Below are 23484 nucleotides of genomic sequence, written 5' to 3'. Positions count from 1 at the left end.
TATATTCTTGCTTCTTTCTTTCTTGTAACCAAAACACTGAAAGAAGGCCAGTGAACAAAAGCAATCACTGAAACTATTTTAAGGAATTTCAAGTATTAGTAACCATATAATATTTACCATGGGTGAGGTAATCTACTAAACTTTTTGTGTGGGAAGATGGGGGAGGGGTTGCACTTAATTTACTACTGTTTTTCAATATTACAGATAATGAATCTGAGGCAGCATAGTTTTTCAAGGTTGTACAGCTAGTTTTAACCAGAACGGATAGTGAAATCGGTTCACCATCAGTAAAGTCGGCTTCATTAACCTTGAAATATGAGTCTACACACAATGAGGCCTTAACTACTGCCCAGTTCCTAGGACTAGGCACTATGTAAACATTAGCACATTTTACCTGCACAAAAACAATCCTGTGAAGTTATTTTCATTTCATGTGTGTATAGGAATCTAACACAGACTATTTCAGTAACTTGTCTAAGTTCTCATGTAATAATGGTAGAACTGAAGTTTTACTCATTGTCTTGTGACTTCAAATTCAAAATGTTTAGAAGATAATTTGACCTGGTATATCCCTAAGAGTATCTGTTTAACTATGTTATTCCTGTCTAATTACTCATATTATATTCTTTTATATCTCGCTGATATCTCAATTTGAACAATAAATTGTATATTAGTAGATACCCTCTGAATACCATGCCGTAATAACTTCCAGTTTGGAGCTCCTAAGCAAACCCAGTAAGTCGCAGTCAGGAATGTTACCAGATCATAGCAGAAGCTGTTCTATGGATCCTACATACCATAACAGCTTCCTTACTCGCCAATTGCTTTGATGGTTGTCACCTTGTCTTTTTTGGTTATGTTTATGTCTGAGTATCACCAGCACAGGAAAAGTGTGCCGTTCTTGCCTCTGTCCTCAGAAACAATTTGTTTAAGAAATATGTAGTCACCATTGAAGGATTCATCTTCTCCTATTCATTGCTGGATTAGAGAAGGTTCTTCAGTCCTCTTTGGGATGGGACCAGACACTGCGTCCTCTAATGCCATTCTGATCATTGCTAGATTATTACTATCAAACACTGGGTAAATACTTAGATGTTTTCATAAAAGAGTCAATATTGTATACTTTATGAAATACATCATATGAATCAATATGATAGACTATATTAGAGATGATCTATGCATATGTATTTCCATTATTAAATATTTCAAGTCATCAAAGCTAATAGAAAAGCCAAGGACACAAATTGAAATCATTGATTGAAAAGCCACACACACAAAAAAAAGAAATGGAAGAAATGATAGTATGCTCTTCTTTTAAATTAAATAGAAATGCTATGAAAACACATGTTTTTCCTGGAGAGGCATCGTAAGCAGCACTGCTGCCGTTAGATGGAGGCATGTAAGTTCCAAAACCTAGCTCTGTAACTCACTAGCTGGAAAACCTGTGGTAAATTATATAAATCGACTATGATTCCATTTTCTCACAGGTAAAAGAGTAATAGTAATATTAACTTCCCTTATATGGTTGTTGAAGATTAAGTAATTTATGCCTAACTACTGGAATATAGTAGATGCTTAACACATTGATATTTATCAATGGCATAATAACAAACATCTACTATTGGGGTATAGCAGAGGCTTGACATTGATATTATTATACATTTAATATTCTTATGAAATTATCAAAATGAAAATATAAACCTAAAAGACACTCTTTTAAAGTAATTCTTTATTAGTCATCACATATTTTTAACAAATGTCAGCAAATTTTACAATTTAAAACATTACAAAATGTATCAATTGTTTTAGAAAAGAATAAATATTCCTCCAAAATTCTGTCTTGAAATGATTTCCTAGTGATCATTCCATAATTTGCTTTTGTAGTATGACAGAAAGTATTATTCCAAAGCAGGATTAGTGTTTAGTGTTTAGTCATTTTCTTCCTTTGTTCTTGTGCAATATTAAAAAAAAATCTGTGAAAATAGAGAATCTTAAAAGAAAAATTAACTGCTGCTCTCAAGTGTGGTTTTGACAATGTAACTCTTCATCCTGGAGAGCCCTCTGTGGTAGCAGAGTTTGGCTAGTCCATGAACTTTAGCTTCCATTTAACAAGAATGAAATGGATGACCCAGGGATACTATCACTCTATGAAGATAATCATTAACAATTCATGAAAGAGTAACCTCATAAGGTCAGGGGCATGCTCATCTCAGATTTCTTCACATCAGTGCACAGAATCAGGAGGTAATTGAGCAATTTACTGCTGTCCTTTTAGCATTGAAGATTTGTTGATTGTTGGTTGATGGGGAAGAAAGGAAAAATGGTATTGTTGTAATACCATGTCCCTCGTATTATCACCCTGTGCATGCAAAGAGACCATTTTATATCAAATCAGATCTAGGATCTTGAATGAAGTTGAAGAGAGCTTTTACAGATCCAATATAATACCTTTACTTTCAGAGGATGAATTACAGTTTTTACTAGAGGAGAGTATTAGGCTAATAGCTTTTAGATAAGTAATGTATTTCAAAGGGCAAAAGAGCTGCTGAGGTCTTTCGTGCCTTTTTTTTTTCTAACTTTTATTAACTATTTAATCACTCTAGAAAACAGCTTAGAGATTGTTACTGCTGAAAGGGCCCTAAAATGCAACAATACAATGTGCTGCAAAGAAAATCTCATGCTTTTATGTTTACATTGAGGCTCCAGCCCCTTAACAACGATCCTCACAGCAGATATATCTGTTCTCAAGATTTATTTCATAGTATTTACTAAAATTAGACAAAGATTCTTGTATTAAAGCTGGTAGATATGTAAGTATCACATTAAGATACCTTCTAGGTGTTAAAGGAAAATAAAAATCACACCAGAAAAGCAAAGAGAAGTATATTTTATTCTGACACTGTTGCTGTAGGTGAGAAAGAATGAACTCAACACCCCTGAAAAGGAAAAGGCAGACAGGATTTTTAAGTAGTTGGGTAGTTAGTACAAAAGTCCTGGGCATATTCAGGAGGTGGTTGATCAGTATACATGTCTGGCACTTAGAGATATTTCTGAGTTTGCAAATATTTTTCTCTGTAATTAGCCTTCTGTGATTGCTAATTAGCATCTATTAAAAATTAGGATCCTCCCCTCCCACAGACACTGGGAGATAGGGACCCATCTCCTTAGAAATTTACATTTCAAAGAGATGGTTCTCAAGTCCTCAGGAATGACATTTTCTTGGTTGTAAAACTGGCAAGAGACTAGGGAAACATTTATATATATTTTAAAGAGGCAGAGAAGGAATTTACAATTTCAAGTTTCTGAAAAAAAAAAAGCTCTACGAAAAGAGAAGTAAAGGAAATATAGTCCCCAATTAAAGAGGAAGAAACCAGTCCAAAGTTTGTTCAAGCTGAGGGGAATGTTAAGGCCATCTTGGTCATTAGTTATTATTTCTATTATTTTGACATAAATCTATAAAGAAACATCATAGAAAATTTAAATCAAATGAAATAAATATTTTTCTGTAATAATTACTGTGTCAAAGAATATTAATAAATATTTATGTCTTCTATTTATAGATTTCTGTTATTCAAAAAGAATATTAAAATGTATAAACTTTAAATATATCTTTTGAAATAGATATTATTATCTCACGGTATAGGGTGTAATTGAGTCTGAAAAACAATTTCCTTTTTCAGTCATTGAATATATATGTATATATGACTGAGCTGAAATTAACCCAAGATCTCACTAGAAAGTATAAGCTTTGGCATCAATCCTGGATTGAGTCATGTCTCTGTTAATTACCAGCTCCATGACTTCATTTATTTTATACTTAACTTCTCTTTGCCTTAGTCCTTATCTAGAAGCTAAAAACCAATACTACTATATCTGGGTTACTGTGAGGCCTAGTAAAGAAAAATTTGGGGAAAAAACTAGTATATAGTAAATGTCTTATTAAGGTTAATTATTTACATTATTACTCTAAATGCTATATTGTCACTGTATCCTGCCTCCTCCTAAGACACAGTATTTTGAGGATTTCGGAATAAATTATATGTGAATCATTGTGGTAGGTATCACAGTTCTTATCTTGAATCTATGCGTGATTATGCATTATTCTGAAATTGTTTTAATTACGAGTTCTGTTTTTTATACTAATAAACACAAAAAAGTTTTAAATACAAAACAAAGTAAAACACAAGTCCATGAAAATAGTACTGTATTTACTACTTTATTTATAAGAGTAGTGTGCCGGAATGGTTAAGCACACAAACTATAGAGCTAGATGCTTACATTCAAATCCTGGCTCCAAAATTAGTGGGTGACCCATAGCAAGTTAATCTAAATCTCTATAACTCTTAATTATATCATTTGTAAAGCAAAGATGGTAATAATAGTTCTTATATTTTGTGTGGATAAAATCAGCTAATAAAAACATGAAATTGACTTACAGTAATTACAGTCACAGGATATGCCTTTTCTTAACTGAGAGCTATCATTATCATTACATAATTACTATTGTACTTTTTTTTCCTGAATCTCAGTGGCATACATTTTACTTCTGGCATTCCATAATGAAAATAAACCATAAAAAATAGAAAATTATAAGAAAATGTATTTGACATTATATATATATATATACATATATATATACTCAATTGAGAGTGTATATTTATATGTTTATATATACACTCTAAATTGGGTATAGACATTTATAGAGAGAGAGGATATATATATATATATATATATATATATATATATATATATATATAAAATGAGAATACACACACACACACCCTCACTCTTAATTGATAAATAAATTAAAAATATTAACAACAACAAGCACCCAGCTGGTAGAGTTCAAATCTCTTTTCATCCTCTCTTCCAAATTGAGAATGATCAACTTGAAGATATAGGTAGAAAGTAGTGTAAGAAAAAATAAATCAGTAAAAATATAAAATGTACATGCTGATTTTCTCTTTTAAAACTATGGTTTCAAATAAAAAGTAGAAATTGTAATGGTTAACAATGTATATATCTATCCACAGACGTATGTCTATATACATATAAACAGATGCAAAGTAGGAATACATTATATATGTTCTAACTTCATATATAGCAGGTATAGGTTGTATATGTAAGTTAGGTGTATAATTCATCTTAAAAAATTAGTTTAAACTTTTAAATTGACAAAGGTATTACAAATAGCTTTTAATAAATTCCTAGATGTTGTCTAGAGTATAATTCAAAAATTAATTTATGCTACAAGGGTCTTCACCTTTCAGTATCTTAAGCTTTTTTGCATCTAGCTAGAGCTAATATTCATTGTAAAGGGTTAACAGTGATGCAGATTCTTCCTATTTACAGCAATGTGAGAGAATGAATACACAACTGAAACATAACTAGACCATATATAAAGACAGAAGTCTGACCTACAGTCTGCAGTAACTGCCCAGGAAACCAACCACTTATCTCCAGTAACCTGCCAGGAAGTGAGCCCGCTATGTCTAACATCTAGAAAATTAGAATTCTATTTTTAGTAGCCTTGGAGAAATCTAAATAACTTTTTTAACAATCAGTCCAAAATGCCCAAGGCTTAATCAATACTTGACAACTTCCTTAATTTTTGTTCCTGCTTCCATCTTAGACTTAACCAGAGAAGGCCAAATAGGTAACCCTAACCAATCACATACAATGCCTCAGTTCTAGTTAGCCTGCCTACAGCTTCACACTGACAGCCTCCAGTCAGGGCATACATCAAGCTTTTAGTTTTTTTCTTCCTGCAATAAATGTTGCCCACTCTTGCTTGCCTTTTAGTTTCTGCCAAAAGCAAATGATAGTGGCTGACTTTCTTGCTATAGCAATCTTTGAATAAATAGCCTTTTCTTGTTTATGTTTGGTCGGTCCTCACTTTTTTTTTAAACTTTAAGTTTAGGGGTACAAGTGCCGATTTGTTCCACAGGTAAACATGTGTCACGGGGGTTTGTTGTACCAATTATTTCATCACCCAAGTATTAAGCCTAGTACCCATTAGTTATATTCCCTGATTTTCTTCGTCCTCCCGCTCTCCACCCTCTGAAAGACTCCAGTGTCTCTTTTTCCCCTCTATGTGTCCATGTGTTCTTATCATTCAGCTCTCTTATAAGTGAGAACATGCAGTAATTGGTTTTCTGTTCCCTTGTTAGTTTGCTAAGGATATTGGCTTCCAGCTCCATCCATGTCCCTGCAAAAGACATGCTCTTGTTTTTTGTTTTTTGGTTTTTTTAGGGCTGCTTAGTATACCATGGTGTATATTATTTCCACAGTTATCTTGGAAGTCCCACTGAAACTCAGTCTGTACTAGCGGTCTCTGGGAGCCCTAGCTTTGGATCAGATGTATTGCCCACAGGAGGCCCCTTGTGCCTTGCTGCTCTCAGCTTGCAGAGTAAGTGACAGTGTGGTAATTTGGAATCCTGCTCTCTTTACCTTAGAATTCTCCACTATTTACTATTTGGTTTGGTACAAGGGTTTTGTTGTTGGTTCCCACTTGTTTGCCCTCCTTGATGAAATCAGGCCATTCTTTCTCATAGTAGTTTGCTATTTTTTTTTTGTTTTGTTAACTCTTTTGTTTTTTGCTGTTTAAAACTGTTGTTTGTCATAAAAGGGAGAATCATGAGGGAAGGCACAGATAAAGGCTCTATAAGCCTGTTGTCCCACCTGGCCTCAAAGACCAGGGAGTTTGTTCTTTGTTTATTTTCACCAATGCAAATTAATTTATTTCCAGTTCAAGAAATAATTATCAATTAAAATGTATATAAAACATGCAGTTTTCAGTTGTATCTACTTGAAGATATCTTTATGTGTGAACATACAAGCTTTGATCATTTTGGAGAAATTAAACATTGGGGGTCTTCTACTTAAAAAAAAACAGTCCATTCATAGGGCTTTACAGTATGAAAATATGTCTTTCAATGACTTAATTACATATAAGAATTATATATTGTAAGGTACATGTTAAACATGTTTAATATACTGGACAATTTTATTTCATTTGAAAATATCAAATAAGGTATAATGCTAAGTTTCAAATGGATTATCTTGCATAATTTCTTCTTATTTGATCCATTGAAGTTGCCAGTTTATTGTTTTGTGGTTGATATGAACATAGTGGCTTCTTTTAGATTTCAGTTTCTGGAGATACAGATGACTACTACTCCATACTACTTTCATATAATATTTTCAGCAAACTCAAAGAAAACTGAAAAAAATTAAAAATTAAAATATAATTTTTGCCATATGTAAAATGGTTGTCACAGGGGCAACAGGCTAAAGTGGCCCATGCAAAGCTATTTTTTATGGGAAAATTTTACATCTATAGAGAATCTCCATTAATGCAGTGTTGTCTCCCTTCATCCAGATCTAAGAAAGATTAACTGAGAATCTGATAACTTCAGTGGCATAACAATAAATAATAATAATGATAATAATTACCATCTATTTTTTTCTAAAGGTTGCTACCTGTGAGGTTTCATCTATGTAACCAGATCACCTTTGCTAGCTAAGCCTCCTCTTCCCCCTCTCCCATCACCTGCCTTGCCATTAAAGCCTGATATACCACTATAACCTGTTTGTAGCCCTACTTTGAGCCTGCATTCTTTCTGTAGCCTCAAGATGGTATGTGAGTTTCCTATTGGGGGTCGGGCTTTCTTTCTAAAGGCTCTTATGTATAAGAATTAAATAAATTTATGTGCCTTTTCTCCTGTTAATCAATCTGCCTCACGACAGTGATTTTCAGCAAACTTTCAGGGGTCAAGCACCTTGGTCCCTTCAAAACATATATATTCATACACACATAACCTGACAGCAAAAAGAAGGTAAACGTTTGCTGCTCTTTGGAATCTCTGCTAAGGCTAAGCAGACCTTGTCTCTCTCTAGAAAAGTATGTAAATCAGGAGTAAGTCTGTACGCTCTCAAAATAAAGCATTAAAAGCATAAAACTGAGAAGATTTGTTGGGTGTTCTCTCAACCAGATATTAAAAATGTATATTTTTATATTGAATATCCTTGTTATTACCATAGAAACAAAATGTAGTTCCCGAAAGGAAAGAAAAATCGTGTTTTCTGGTTAAAAATAAAAGTTAGAGTATGATAATAATTTGTCCTTCTTAATAGAAAACATGGCTATAGATTGGGATAAAGACGATAAACAAAGAAGATTGTACCATCAATTATTATAAGAAAATGTTATGACAAGGTTGTTAATAGATTCAGCCAGAATAAAAGACAGAAATTGTGGCACAGAAATTAAAGTACTTGATGTCTAAGCCCAGTGTTAATCTATAGCTGTTGGAGGACATTGGAAAAAAGACAGATAAAAATTGCAGTGAAAGGCTGTCTGTGCCCTTAGGTATCCTTTACAAATTCTAATTTGTTGTTGTTCACTGAACTGTTTCATTCTTTAAATAGCCCACACATTCTATTTACTCTAAAACCAAAATGACAACCAAGGCCTTTTATGCATGTGCATGTTTGGGGAGTAGAGTACATTTCCCAGAATGTTTGCCCAGTTTTTGTTTTAATTTTTTCTTCTTTACGAAAGACAGTAAAAACATATAGGCAAAATAACTTAAGCTTATGTCCCTGCTTTATTTTTGTGCTGTGCAACTTTGTTTTCAATTCTGTAATCTGAGGGTCATGCGCTTAGTTTGGCTGCTACTCTTAGGATACTATTATCATATGTATTTTCCTTTATCCTTCATTCTTTTGATATAATGATTTTGTTTCCCTAATAGTAAGACATATATTATCAATCATGGCTCAATGGAATTACCAAAAACCAGTAAAATATTTATTTAATATAAACAAAGTTGAATAAAATAATAGAGAAAAATACATTGGATGCTCGCAAAAGTACTGCTATTGTAAAGTTGTGTGATTTCCTCCACTTGGTTTCATTCAGCCTCATGTGTTTTTAAATAGTTGAAAAATCATAATTTACCAGCAATATTTTAGCGATTTCTTTGCGTAATAAGACATACTTAGTCATGTTCCTGTATAATTTTCATAAACTCACTTTTAATACTTATATCATATATGTTTAATAAATGCTCCACAATTTAATAAACTATTTTTTCCATTGGAACTTTAATTTTGCTATTTTTTACTTTCATCAATAACATTGTGTGGAACACGTATGCACATATTTTTGGTCTGTAATTTGAATCAACTGAAATCATATATCCTTATTATATTCCTACTATAGATAATGTACCAGGTTAGCAATTTGAAATAAATAGATGGTTAATATTGGTCTTTTTCTCAATGAATTCATATTAATATTTTAGCGAGGGAGACCATTAAAATATACACACGGAAAATAGAGAGTTTCTTCTCAGTCCCACAGTATACAAAAATGTCATGTTAAAGAATTTAGAATTCAAATAGGAAAAAGAGAATAAATAAATTTATAAAACAACTTAATGTAATTTTATGTAATATGAAATATCAAACAAATTTTGTGTCTTTAAGGCCCATTAATTTTTGTGCATTAATTTCTATTAAAATTTTATTGTTTTTTCAAACTTTCAGCTCAAAAATAGTTGTAACATTTTAATTTCTTTTGCATTGAAATTTTTCTAGATTCCAATTATCTATTCTATAGTTCAAATGCATAAACAAATATTCTTAGCCTACCAAAGAAGTTCTTACTCCACACTCCCCACTCAATTGTATAGATACACAATTTTACTTTAGTCATGACAATTTTATGGAAGGACCTATCTGTTAGAATGAGGCAAATCATTTTAACTTCAATCCTTCAGTGTCTCTTTCACAGACTTTAGCTCATTTCCTTTTTGAGGATGTTGCATGTAACTCTGAAAGGGCTGACTTGGTCTCATGTGACTTTTACCACTACTTCTGTACCTCATCTGTCATCTCAGCTTTATGTCCTTTGATGTTCCAAACTGCTAGTTCCTTTTTCCTGAATAATTCAACTGGATTCCTAAAGACAAAGCTACAATTGATCCCAAGGTCCGTTGGCAATGATGTCTTAAAAGTCAGGTTAGAAAGAAACACTCGGCTGAGGAATTGAGAAGATTCCAGATGGAGAAATTGTCATGAAACCACACATATAAGCCAGGAGAGCTTGACACAATCAGAAAACTGCATGAGGAGAAATCTTTTTTTCATCATTTCTTTTTTTTTTTTTTGGTGGGGGGGAAGTGGCGCATTCATGAATTTAACATTCCTGTAATTATCTGAACAAAGACGAAAACATTTTAGGCTATTTGCGATTGATTTCTCTTATGCTATTGAATGAATCTAACCAATGGATCTTCAGCCTTACTCAGCATTATTACTTTCAGTTGACACCTGTTTCCACTTAATAAATTAATCTGTGTGACTTATTTCCGCTTCCAGCCATAAACAAGTAACAAAGATAAGATTTATCTTCCTGCTTAAAACAAGCAGAGAAAGGACACAATATATGAAACAATGTTTTCCAAGTTATTGGACTTCAGGCAATGAAAGACAGCATTCATCAAGAGATGCGAAACAAGTGATGTGTGTGAGCCTCATGACTGCCTAGCTTTATTCTGTCAAAGCAAAAATTGCAACAAATTTAACCAGGCGAATAAGACTTTATTTAAGTTTATTGCTATAGGGATTAGAGACTGAATTCAGTTCTGCTGGGGAAAAAAAATGGCAGGGGAATTTTTCAGCACTGGAAAATTTCTTCCACTAGAGCTAGTGAAAAAGTATTGCAGGAGAACATGAGAGGGGAGGTTGATCAATATAATATTATTTGTGAGTTAATTGGAGTTATTTGGAGTAAATAAGAGTTATTCTTGAGTTTGCAAATGTTTTTCTCTATGATTGGGCCGTCTGTGTTTGTTATTTGGTGCCCATGGGAGTTAGGATCCTACCCTCTAACAAAGACTGGGACATTAGGGTGCTATCACCTCTCATATTTATGTTACACCGAGTTGGTTTACAGGTTCTTGAGGAAAATTTCTTGAATCCTAAAACTGTCAAGAGACTTTTAAAGAAATGTATATGCATTTCAAAGAAACAAAAAAATAATTTGTAGATTTACAAATTTTCTAAACTAAGTATTCTACCTACTAAAAGGGATGTAAGTACTATGGTTGGGAAGAAACCTATCTAAAGTTTTGTTAAATTAAGTGCAATTTGAAGGCCACATTGGTAACTGACTTGAGAGTTTCCTTATCAAGGAGCAAGGATGGAGAATCCATGGTTACCCTTGACGGTGTTGAGGTTTGTCTGATTCCTGTGCTCCAAAAAAACAATGATGATTAAGTAATTGTTTGCTGCTTATCTTTGAAAATCGCTAACTTCCAGAGATCACCCTTCCTCATGGCTAAGAATCTTCCTCATAACTCCCTTGTTTGACTGCCTCTGTAGAACCTCAGACTGCCTTCCTTTACTCTGAAAATTTTCTTCAGAAATGAACTTTCTTACTATTGCAATAGGCTAAAAAAAAGTCTTCTGAATTATTTAATGCATTTTTTCTTTCACATATTTTATAACATGGCTCACAATCAGAACCTCATTTTCAAATCCCCCTTCACTCAACCCAGGCCTGTTTGATCATCTCTGGACAGGTGACCCAGGATCCAAAGAGGAGTCTTGTTCATCTACAGGAGAACAAGAACTGATTGTGATTATTTTTGACTACTGGCTTGATTTTTGGTACTTGTTTCTTGTACTTTGTGTTTTATTTTTGATTTTTAATAGCTAATAAGTTATCCTATATTGGGAATTTGGTTTAAAGTCTAAAAATTTGGTGATCTCAATAAACAGATGAATAGTTTATAGAGATCTTCACTTTATTGAGTGAGAGACAACAGGTAATCTGGTTTGTTAGTCTTCTCTATTGCCTGTTTGGAGCTCAAATCATTTAAGAATGGGTCCATACTGGGAAGAGAACAGATCTATGTTATGTGTGAGCTTTTCTTATTTGTGTTTACTCTTGACTGAGGGATGTGATTTACAATTGAAGTTATAAGGTCTTGACATGTGTCTGTATGTATATTTATGTATCTGTAATTCAGAGAAGTCTTTATCACATTCATTGTGTAATATTTGCCTACCTCTAAATGGTATTACCAAATTAGATTATGAAATTTCATAAAGGAGCTTCAATATGATTGGTTTAGAGATAAATGGTCATATATAAATATATTTGTCTTAACTTTAAAAAATAAAATGTCTTGGGTTCCTTTGTGTTGCTATAAAGGAATACCTAAGGCTGGGTAATTTCTAAAAAACAGAGTTTTACTTGCCTCACAGTTCTGCAGGCTGCATAAGAAACATGACGCTAGCTAGCATCTGCTTTTGGTGAGGGCTTCGGGGAGCTTCCTCTCATGGCAGAAGGGAATAAGAGAGCATATATTCATGTCAAGAGAGGAAGGAAGGAAAAGGGGAGTGAGGTGCCAGGTTGTTTTCCACAATCATCTCTGGCCAAAACTAATAGAGCAGGGACTTACTCATTACTTGGATGGCACCAAGATACTCATGAGGGATCTGCCCGCATGATTCAAACACCTCACAGAAGGCTCCATCTCCAACATTGGAGATCACATTTAAACATGGGATTTGGAGTGAACAAATACGCAAACTTTATTAGAAAATAATGAAATTAAACTTTTAAGACTTCATCGTTCTAGATTTTAAAAATCTCCCTACAAAAACCAGCTTGAAAATGTTTTGAGAATTCAAGTCTCCACAAGTTTTAGTGTTAAGCATAGCATACATATAGATTTTTATTCTATTTGAGTATGTTCTCCTTACATTTATACAGGTTTATTGATTGGATAAGTTTGCATTACTCTTGCTTAATGTGTAAGATTATAAAAATATAAATATGTTTTAACCAAATCGAACCATTATTCTGAAATAACTAATTCAATAATAATTTTATTTTGCAGTGTTTTAGCTAAAAAATAATTTAAAGAATTTTAGGTAACTTGCAAACTTGGAATGATAGTATATTGAGTAAATTAACATTCAACAGACACCTAGATTATTATTATTATTAATCATTATTATTATTTTTGAGACGGAGTCTTGTTCTATCACCCAGGCTGGAGTGTAGTGGCACAATCTCGGCTCAATGAAACCTCTGCCTCTGAGGTTCAAGCTATTCTCCTGCCTCAGCCTCCCAAGTAGCTGGGATGACAGGCACCCGACAACACACCATTATAATTTTTGTATTTTTAGTAGAGGCAGGGTTTCACCATGTTGGCCAGGATGGTCTCAATCCTTGACCTCGTGATCTGCCAGCTTTGGCCTCCCAAAGTGCTTGGGTTACAGGCATGAGCCACCGCACCCAGCCTACACCTGGATTATTTTTAAGAGAACATTGCTACATTGGTTACTAGGCCTAATCTATATGTATATGCTGTTCCTTTTTTTTTATGCTACAGAGAGGCTATGTCATTGGGTTTGTAATGAATGTTTGTTTCTGCTACTTTGAGAATTGTATAAATGATGTGCATGGCTGTAGAAAGTTGTGTTATGTGTATTCATCAGCTCTATGAGCTTGCTGCACAAGACAACTGCATGATAGCCAATGCAAAAGTATTAATACCACTAATTCTCGATTTTATCTGTAACACCGGTGTTAGTTGACTTAATTGAAAGTTATGTGATTTAGATTATAATTAAAGGCTATTATTTTAAAGAAATATAACTGTGTATTTCTATTATTCAAAGAAATATAGTTTTCTCCTAAATTAGTGTGTTTTCTTTCTTTTTTTATTTGTTTGGGGTTTTTGCTTTTGTTTTTGGACTCCATAGCTCTTTTCACTCTTAAAAGTTTTTGATGACCTCAAAGAGCATGACAAACATTGATATTTACTTTATTGGAAAATAAAACTAAAAAACTTAAAATGCTCATGTATTGGTTAATTTTAATATGGCAATGATAAATTATTGCTCATTAATTACATCTTAGTAATATTATTAACTTCATTCTGACCTCATATATCCCCTGAAATTAGTCCTAAAGTATGCATCTTGCAGAACATTGAAGAGAATAATGAATGGCAACATTTGGAAATGAATTATATTTGTCTTGGTTTATTAAATCTGAGTCTGAAATGCTACAAAGTGTGTTGAAATCTCAGTAAAGTTTGCTTAATTTGATGGGCTTCTCTCTTTGGTTTACTGTTTATTTTCCTCATCCATAATATAGTTACTACCAATGAGTTTCATGAGAGAAGATATTGCCAAATCAAATGACATCCCTTAGCCTTCCCTAGGCTAAATACATATGGGTAAAATGTTATTAATCTAATATTGCAGAAATTGTACATTGTATGGGAGTTTCCCAGATAGTTGTCAATGTCCTCACTGTCTACAATTCTATTCATCAGTCTTGGTGCTACTTCGTCTGATATGAGCCAGCAGCAGAATGGTGTTATAAATCATAATTTCAGTTATTTTTTAAAATGTTAACTTGATTACAACCATATTTCCTTAGCTTAAATTTAGAATCTTCCAGGACAGCAGTTTCCATGAGATTCGTATCACTTACCTATGAAGCTTTACTAAGATATAGATGCTTAGGATCTATTCCCAACTTAAGGAGTCAATTAGCTTTATATGTTTTTGATATATTCTAACTATATGTTTAGTATATCCATGGTATATTATGACTGAATTATACATTGTAGCTGAAGTATTTTTCACTATATTTTATCAAGTTTTAAAAGATTAGACATAATAGCCATTCCTGAAAATTGAGTTAATAGTTATGATTATAGTAGATATTTTGTGTGAAACCTTCTGAATTCACCTCATTATCTTGCTTTTACATGTCACAGAAACAACCACATTTATCAGTTGCATTATTCTTTTTAGGAACTCTCATTAGATCATTCTGTTCTGAAATTATCAATTATAAGTTAACTGTAGTCAATTTACATCTTTTGTTACATACAAATAAGTTTTTTGTTTTGCTCTAATGCTTCCCTGAAAGAACTTGCAATCAGCTTCAGGGTGTACTGTTCCATATACAAGAAATGTCTCAAATCCCTGAAGAAAAGCAATCTGCCACATAGAGGCTTCTGAGGGCATCATTTAAACAACTTTGAGATTATTCCACGGATGAGTAAAGATTTCCAGTACTCTAGTCAAGAAGCTGATAGTTTACAGGATTGTAAACCCAAAATGAAATAGAAAACAAAATTAGTTATATAGGACTGAATGAACTAATGAGGTGTAATTATGATTTTTAAAAATATATTATTTGTATTTTGATGTTTATTTCCTTAACATATGTTTGTTTCATTAATTCATGTTTATTTCCTTAATATTTCACTTTCCCTTTAAGGTATCTATAATTCATAATTAAACAGACTGCTTTTGCAAATTGAAATAAAACATTTAAAATGATGTATTATTCCCCCCGCCTAACCTATGCAGCATTTCGAAGCTCTGAGTGTTTTTTATCTTAATGACAATATAATTGCTTGCATAGACTAAATAAGAATCTAAATAATAATTATGTCTTTTGTCAAGATATAATTTGATAATTTAGTTAATATGCTAACAGATGAAATAAAATCAATCATGAAAACAACTCAATATAAAACAAGACAAAAAAGAAAAAGAACAAAGAATATATTCAACAAACAAAAAAAAAAAGTAAGCTGATAGATTTTAGCCCCAAAATATCAGATATCACACACATTGTAAATGTAGCAAATGCTTCAAATGGAAAATAGATTGTAGGTTTGGATAAAAAAACAACTCAAAACCTAAATACGTCCTGGCAACCAGAAAGAAATATTAAGTATAGGAATGCAGATAGATTAAAATTAAAAGATTATCAACATGCAAAAAGACAAATTTTAAACCCTACATCAAACCATACACAAAATTAACCTGGATTGAATTATAAATCAAAATATGTGATAAAACTATAAACAACCTAGAAGGAAACATGAGAGTAATTATTTCTGTCCTTTGATTAGGTAATGATTTGTTAAATATGACCCAAAAAGCACAAACAATGAAGCAGTGCAATGATGGCTTTAGCTAATGCAATGAGGCGAGAAATAAAAAGGAATCTATACTGAAAAGAAAAGAAAGAAAAATCTGCTTTTATCTGCAGACAGCATAATAGTTTATGTAAAAACTAAAATGGAATCTATAAAAGTGATACTAAAATTAATAAATAAGAATAGGAAACTGTAGGATACAAGATCAGTATAAAACCTAATTGCATATTTATAAATAAAAATTTAGAAATTAAAATTAACAAAATAATATAATTGTAAAAAGCAAAAATATTAAATACTTAAAGATAAATCTGACCAAAGATCAGTGTATTGCTGAGAGAAATTAAGGAATACCTAAATAAATAGAAAGATACATTATATTCATGACTTGGAAGACTCAGTAACAAGATGTCAGTTTTCTCTGAATTTGTGTGTAGATACAATGTAACCCTGATTAAGATACCATTTGGATGTTTGTAAAACTCAGGAAGCTGATTCTAAAATTAATATGGAAATGGAAAAGAACTAGAAGAGTCAAAACAACTTGGAAAAAAGAGAAAAGTTTTTATATTAACTATCTAATTTCAAGAATTATAAAACTATGGGAATTAAGACATTGCGATTTTATGCAAAGATAGGTAAATAGGTAAATGGAACAGAAAAGAGAAATCAGAAATAGATCTATGCATGTATAAACAACTAATTTTAATAAATGTAATACAGTTAAGAGATGATAGTCTAGAGCATATGGTACTACAACAATTTTTAAGCAGGATTTCACTTTCCATTGCAACTTGTCAATTTCTTTTATCATTTCTTATAATTGTACCTTTTAGAGTCCAACTGTAAGTCTTTTAAGTTTTTGAGTTTTAGAGTCCAGTATTTGCCCTCTCGTTTCACTTTTTCTCCCTTTCATGATCTCATAGACTTTTTTTTTTATTTGACAAACCCCTCATAGCAAGAAAAGGTATCTCATGTAATGTGGATCTCTCTGAATTCCCTTATTTTAAAAAATTATTGTCCTTCAAATTTCTTGTTCTTTTATAGCCTTATGAATTCCAACAGATACTTTAAAAATATTTTCTTCTTCAGAATTTTTTATATTTTGACTATGTCAAGCTACTCTATTATTATTCAAATATGAAATAAGCCTGCGTTGGCTTTTACTTGATTTTTTTAATACTATAATGTCATTTGTTTTTTTGTTTGTTTGTTTGTTTTGTTTTGTTTTGTTTTGTTTTTTTGATACGGAGTCTCGCTCTGTCGCCCAGGCTGGAGTGCAGTAGCATGAACTCGGCTCACTGCAAGCTCCGCCTCCCCCGGTTCACGCCATTCTCCTGTCTCAGCTTCCCGGGTAGCTGGGAATACAGGCGCCCGCCACCATGCCCAGCTAATTTTTGTATTTTTAGTAGAGACGGGGTTTCACCGTGTTAGCCAGGATGGTCTCAATCTCCTGACCTCGTGATCCACCTGCCTAGGCCTATAATGTCACTTATAAGTCCTGAATATCTCAGGGTTTATCCTTCATGAGTATCAAGAATTTACTGTTTAGTACTTGTGAAAGTGTCAGCAAATGATGCATAGGAAACACGTAACGTTGACATGAAGAGAAGCCTTGTATGTGAATGAAGAGTTTTAGTAAACTGAAGGCAGTTGGAGAATATTGAGGCATACAGAGTTTCAGCAGGATTTGCCTTAAGATCCTATGACAGGATTGATGAAAAAGAGCATTAGAAGAGAATCAGGGGGAACAATTAAGAGTCCATTGATATTTTAATGTATAGATACTTTTTATAACACATATAATTACTTACAATTACTAATGCTTTTCACTTTTCTCCAGTGGTCTTTGAGTATTTATTTATATCATTAGGAAAATATTTTAGATTTATGCATTTATTTTCAAATTACTATATCAAAATTTGTTTCACCGTTTTGAAATTTACATGTCCAGGGAAACCAGAAGTAACTAAAAAACCCACAAAACTTCCAGTTCGACTCTAAAGGCATAGTGATGAGAAACTATGAAATAGATTGAAAAGCTGCCACATAATTTGAAATTTAGCTTAAAAAAACTCAACAAATTATTATTTAATTAAGATTTACTACTTCTATATGAAGAAAAATGAAGTATACACACACACATTTATATATATATATATATTGGTAGATGGGGGTAAGGAAACAGAGTAAACATTGTCTAATATCATAATGGCTAAAAGATCTGCAGTAGTTGGGTTGGGACATTTCTGAAGTGGCTCAGTGAGTTGAGCAAGAGCAACACAAGTGCTCAATTCTAGTAATTACAAAACTCCCTTATATGTTTATTTCTAATATTGATCTCATTTTAAAGTCTACTGTTTCATCTAAAATCAATGTTACTATTTATCTTGCTCAAGACAAAGAAAAGTACACATATAAATATTAAACATTTTAAAGTATTGAGAGGGCATTACTTACTCGGCTGAACATAGTTCCTTAACTTCTGTCTGTAGTCCACCTTTCCCCTATGGAGTGATTTTGTCCCAATACTTAACCAATTGAAACAGCACTAACATTTCCTGAAATATTGTCTCAGGGACAGGAACCCTCCTCCTTCCCTTATTATTTACTATAGATTAATGCCAGATAACTGAGGAAAATATTGTGGAGGGAAATCCTTCAATATAATATTCTAGGTTTGACATGGGGTATTTAATACAGTACTCTCTAAGTTACTACTTTTGGATGTTCTCTCAAACTGTGAGCAAAATAAATGAAGGATTTTTTTTCTCAAAATTTTGCTCTCAAACTGTGAGCAAAAATAAATGAGGGATATAGAAATCAATTCATAATGGTTTTTTAAAAACATAGGTACATGAACATGTACATCTGCTGAATACAAGTGAAGTAAAAGTACAATCTAGATTACCTTTCTTAAAGATGATCAATGATAGAATTACAAGAGATATGTATTAAAAATATCATGCTTAAGACCTAGTAAATCAGAATTTATGTTCATGCTCACATGGCTTAAAGTTGAAGGCCATGTCTGTGAATCCATAAAAAAGAAGACAAACTTTCTCCAGAAGTAACCACATCTGTGCTTGCTCTGTCAATTGTACAATATATTATTAAGCAGACATTGCCTATTTCCTACCTTCTAGATGATTCTTAAAGTTCATTACTTTCTATGAACATATTACTAAAATATTTTGAAAGAGGATTCTATTAGTGTTTATACTCTATGCAGGTGTAACCTAGTATAAATCAAAACTCTCTTGTGCAAACTGTCTTAAGGCCATTCCACAAATAGAAATCCATGAATGTACCGGAAATCACAAACACACACACAAAGTTCCATTGGAAACACCAAGATAACTTCTTTTCTATATTTTTTCACATTATATTCCTGAGCAGAGGATTTCAACTGACTTCTCAGTAAGGCTACTTTTGTAAATTTTTTAGAATAAATTATATATAACATGATATTTACCATGTTAACCATTTTAAGTGTATAGTTCACTAGCATTAATGCTTTCATATTGTTATGCAATCATCACCATCATCCATCTCCAAAATTCTTTTCATCTTGCGATAATGAAACTCGACATTCATTGAAGAAGAACTACCAGTTTTCCCCGGGCCCTTCCAGGATTCTCACAACCACCATTCTTTTTTTTCTCTATTTATAATCTTCACTACTCTAATTACCTTATGTAAGTGTAATAATATGGTATTTGTCACTTTGTGATTGGCTTAATCCACTTAGCATAATATCCTCAAGATTCATTCATCTTATCAGAATTTCCTTCCTTTTTAAAACAATAATATTCCATTGTATGTACACACCTAATTTTGCTTTTGAATTCATCTGTCCATAGACACTTGGGTGCTTACATGACTTAATTATTGTAAATAATGTTGGTATGAACACGGATGTACAAATACATCTTTCAGAAGCTGCTTTTAATTATTTGGGGTATATACTCACACGTGGAAATGGAGAACCATAAGGCAATTCTACTTTTTAATTATTTGAGGAACTGACCTACTATTTTCCAAAGAAACTGGATTATTTTACATTCCCAATAAAGTGCACGAGGGTTCCAGTTTTTCCATGTGCTTGCCAACACTTATTTTCTGTTTATGATAGTACCCATCTTAATGAGTGTAAGGTGGTATCTCATTGTAGTTTTGACTTATGTTTATGATGATAAATGATGATAAGCATCTTTTAATGTGCTTATTGGATATTAATATAACTTTTTTGGATAAATGTCTAATAAAATCTTTTGTCCATCTTTGAGTGGGGTGGTTTGTTTTGTTGGTGTTGTTGAGTTTTAGAAGTTTTCTATATATTCCAGATATTTATCCCTTATGAGATACATATGATTTGGAAACATATTTTCCATTCTACGGGATGTCTTTTTATTATGTTGATAGTGCCTTTGATAAAAAAATTGTTTAAAGCTTTTTTTATATATACTTTAAGCTCTGGGATACATGTGCATAACGTGCAGGTTTGTTACATAGGTATACATGTGCCATGGTGGTTTGCTGTACCCATCAACCCATCATTTACATTAGGTATTTCTCCTAATGCTAACCCTCCCCTAATTCCCCACCCCCTGACAGGCCCTGGTGTGTGATATTCCTCTCCCTGTGTCCATGTATTCTCATTGTTCAACTCTCGCTTATGAATGAGAACAGGCAGTGTTTGGTTTTCTGTTCCTGTGTGAGTTTGCTGAGAATGATGGTTTCCAGCTTCATCCATGTCCCTGCAAAGGACATGAACTCATCCTTCTTTATGGCTGCATACTATTCCATGGCGTATATGTGTCACATTTTCTTTATCCAGTCTATCATTGATGTGCATTTGGGTCGGCTCCAAGTCTTTGCTGTTGTGAATAGTGCTGCAGTAGACATACATGTGCATGTATCTTTATAGTAAAATGATTTATAATCCTTTGGGTGTATACCCAGTAACAGGATTGCTGGGTCAAATGGTATTTCTGGTTCTAGGTCTAGGAGGAATCGCCACACTGACTTCTGCAATGGTTGAACTAATTTACACTCCCACCAAGAATATAAAAACATTCCTATTGTTTCACATCTTCTCCAGCATCTGTTGTTTCCTGACTTTTTAATGATTGCCATTCTAAATAGCATGAAGACGGTACCTCATTGTGGTTTTGATTTGCATTTCTCTAATGACCAGTGATGATGACCTTTTTTTCATATGTCTGTTGGCTGCATGAAAGTCTTCTTTTGAGAAATGTCTGTTCATATAGTTCACCCACTTTTTGATGGGGTCGTTTTTTTCTTGTAAATTTGTTTAAGTTCCTTGTACACTTTGGATATTAGCCCTTTGTCAGATGGATAGATTGCAAAATTTTTCTCCCATTCTGTAGGTTGCCTGTTCACTCTGATGATCGTTTATTTTGCTGTGCAGAAACTCTTTAGCTTAATTAGATCCCATTTGTCAATTTTGGCTTTTGTTGCCATTGCTTTTGGTTTTTTAGTCATGAAGTCTTTGCGCATGCCTATGTCCTGAATGATATTGCCTAGGTTTTCTTCTAGGGTTTTTATGGTTTTAGGTCTTACTTTTAAGTCTTTAATCCAACTTGAGTTAATTTTTGTATAAGGTGTAAGTAAGGGGTTCAATTTCAGTTTTCTGCATATGGCTAGCCAGTTTTCCCTACACCATTTATTAAATAGGGAATCCTTTCCCCATTTCTTGTTTTTGTCAGGTTTGTCAAAGATCAGATTGTTGTAGATGTATGGCATTATTTCTGAGGCCTCTGTTCTTTTCCATTGGTCTATATAACTGTTTTGGTAACAGTACCATGTTGTTTTTGTTACTGTAGCCTTGTAGTATAGTTTGAAGTCAGGTAGCATAATGCCGCCAGCTTTGTTCTTTTTGCTTAGGATTGTCGTGGCTATATTAGCTTTTTTTTTAGTTCCATGTGAAATTTAAAGTAGTTTGTTTCTAACTTTGTGAAGAAACTCAGTGATAGCTTGATGGGAATAGCACTGCATCTGTAAATTACTTTGGGCAGTATGGTCATTTTCACAATATTGATTCTTCTTCTTCATGAGCATGGAATGTTTTTCCATTTGTTTGTGTCCTCTCTTATTTCCTTGATCAGTGTTTTGTAGTTCCCCTTGAAGATGTCCTTCACATCCCTTGTTAGTTGTATTCCTAGGTATTTTATTCTCTTTGTAGCAATTGTGAATTGCCCTGGCCAGGAATTCAGTACTACGTGGAACAGGAGTGATGAGAGAGGGAATCATTGTCTTGTGCCCGTTTTCAAAGGGAATGCTTCCAGCTTTGCACATTCAGTATGATACTGGCTGTGGTTTTTTCACAAATAGCTCTTATCATTTTGAGATACGTTCCATCAATACTTAGTTTATTGAGATTTTTTAGCATGAAGAGGTGTTAGTAGCATTAACATCAACAAAAGGGATGTCCACACAAAAACCCCATCCAAAGGTCACCGACATCAAAGATCAAAGGTAGATAAATCCATGAAGATGAGGAGAAAACAGTGCAAAAGTTGAAAATTCCAAAAACCAGAATGCCTCTTCTCCTCCAAAGGATCATAACTCCTCACCAGCAAGGGAACAAAACTGGTCAGAGAATGAGTTTGACAAACTGACAGAAGTAGAATTCAGAAGGTGGGTAATAACAAACTCCTCTGAGCTAAAGGAGCATGTTCTAACCCAATGCAAGGAAGCTAAGAATCTTGAAAAAAGTTACAGAAACTGCTAAGTAGAATAACCAGTTTAGAGAAGAACATAAATGATCTGATGGAGCTGAAAAACACAGCATGAGAACTTCGTGAATCATTCACAAGTATCAATAGCCGAATCGTTCAAGTGGAAGAAAGGATATCAGAGATTGAAGATCAACTTAATGAAATAAAGCATGAAGACAAAATTAGAGAAAAAAAATGAAAAGAAAGAACAAAGCCTCCAAGAAATATGGGACTATGTAAAAAGACGAAACCTACGTTTGATTGGTGTACTTAAAAGTGACGAGGAGAATGGAACCAAGTTGGAAAACAGTCTTCAGGATATTATCTAGGAGAACATCCCCAACCTAGTAAGACAGGCCAACATTCAAATTCAAAAAATACAGAGAACACCACAAAGATGCTTCTCAAGAAGAGCAACCCGAAGACATATAATCATCAGATTCATCAAGGTTGAAATGAAGGAAAAATCTTAAGGGCAGCCAGAGAGAAAGGTCCCACAAAGGGAAGCCCATCAGACTAACAGCAGATCTCTCTGCAGGAACCCTACAAGCCAGAAGAGAGTGGGGGCCAATATTCAACATTGTTGAAGAAAAGAATATTCAACCCAGAATTTCATATCCAGCCAAACTAAGTTTCATAAGTGAAGGAGAAATAAAAATTTTTACAGACAAGCAAATGCTAAGAGATTTTGTCACCACCAGGCCTGCCTTACAAGAGCCCCCGAAGGAAGCACTAAATATGGAAAG

This window comes from Gorilla gorilla, chromosome 15 (genome assembly GCF_029281585.2).
Source record: "Gorilla gorilla gorilla isolate KB3781 chromosome 15, NHGRI_mGorGor1-v2.1_pri, whole genome shotgun sequence".
In the NCBI taxonomy this organism is placed as follows: Eukaryota; Metazoa; Chordata; class Mammalia; order Primates; family Hominidae; genus Gorilla; species Gorilla gorilla.
This window is presented reverse-complemented; position numbering follows the sequence as displayed.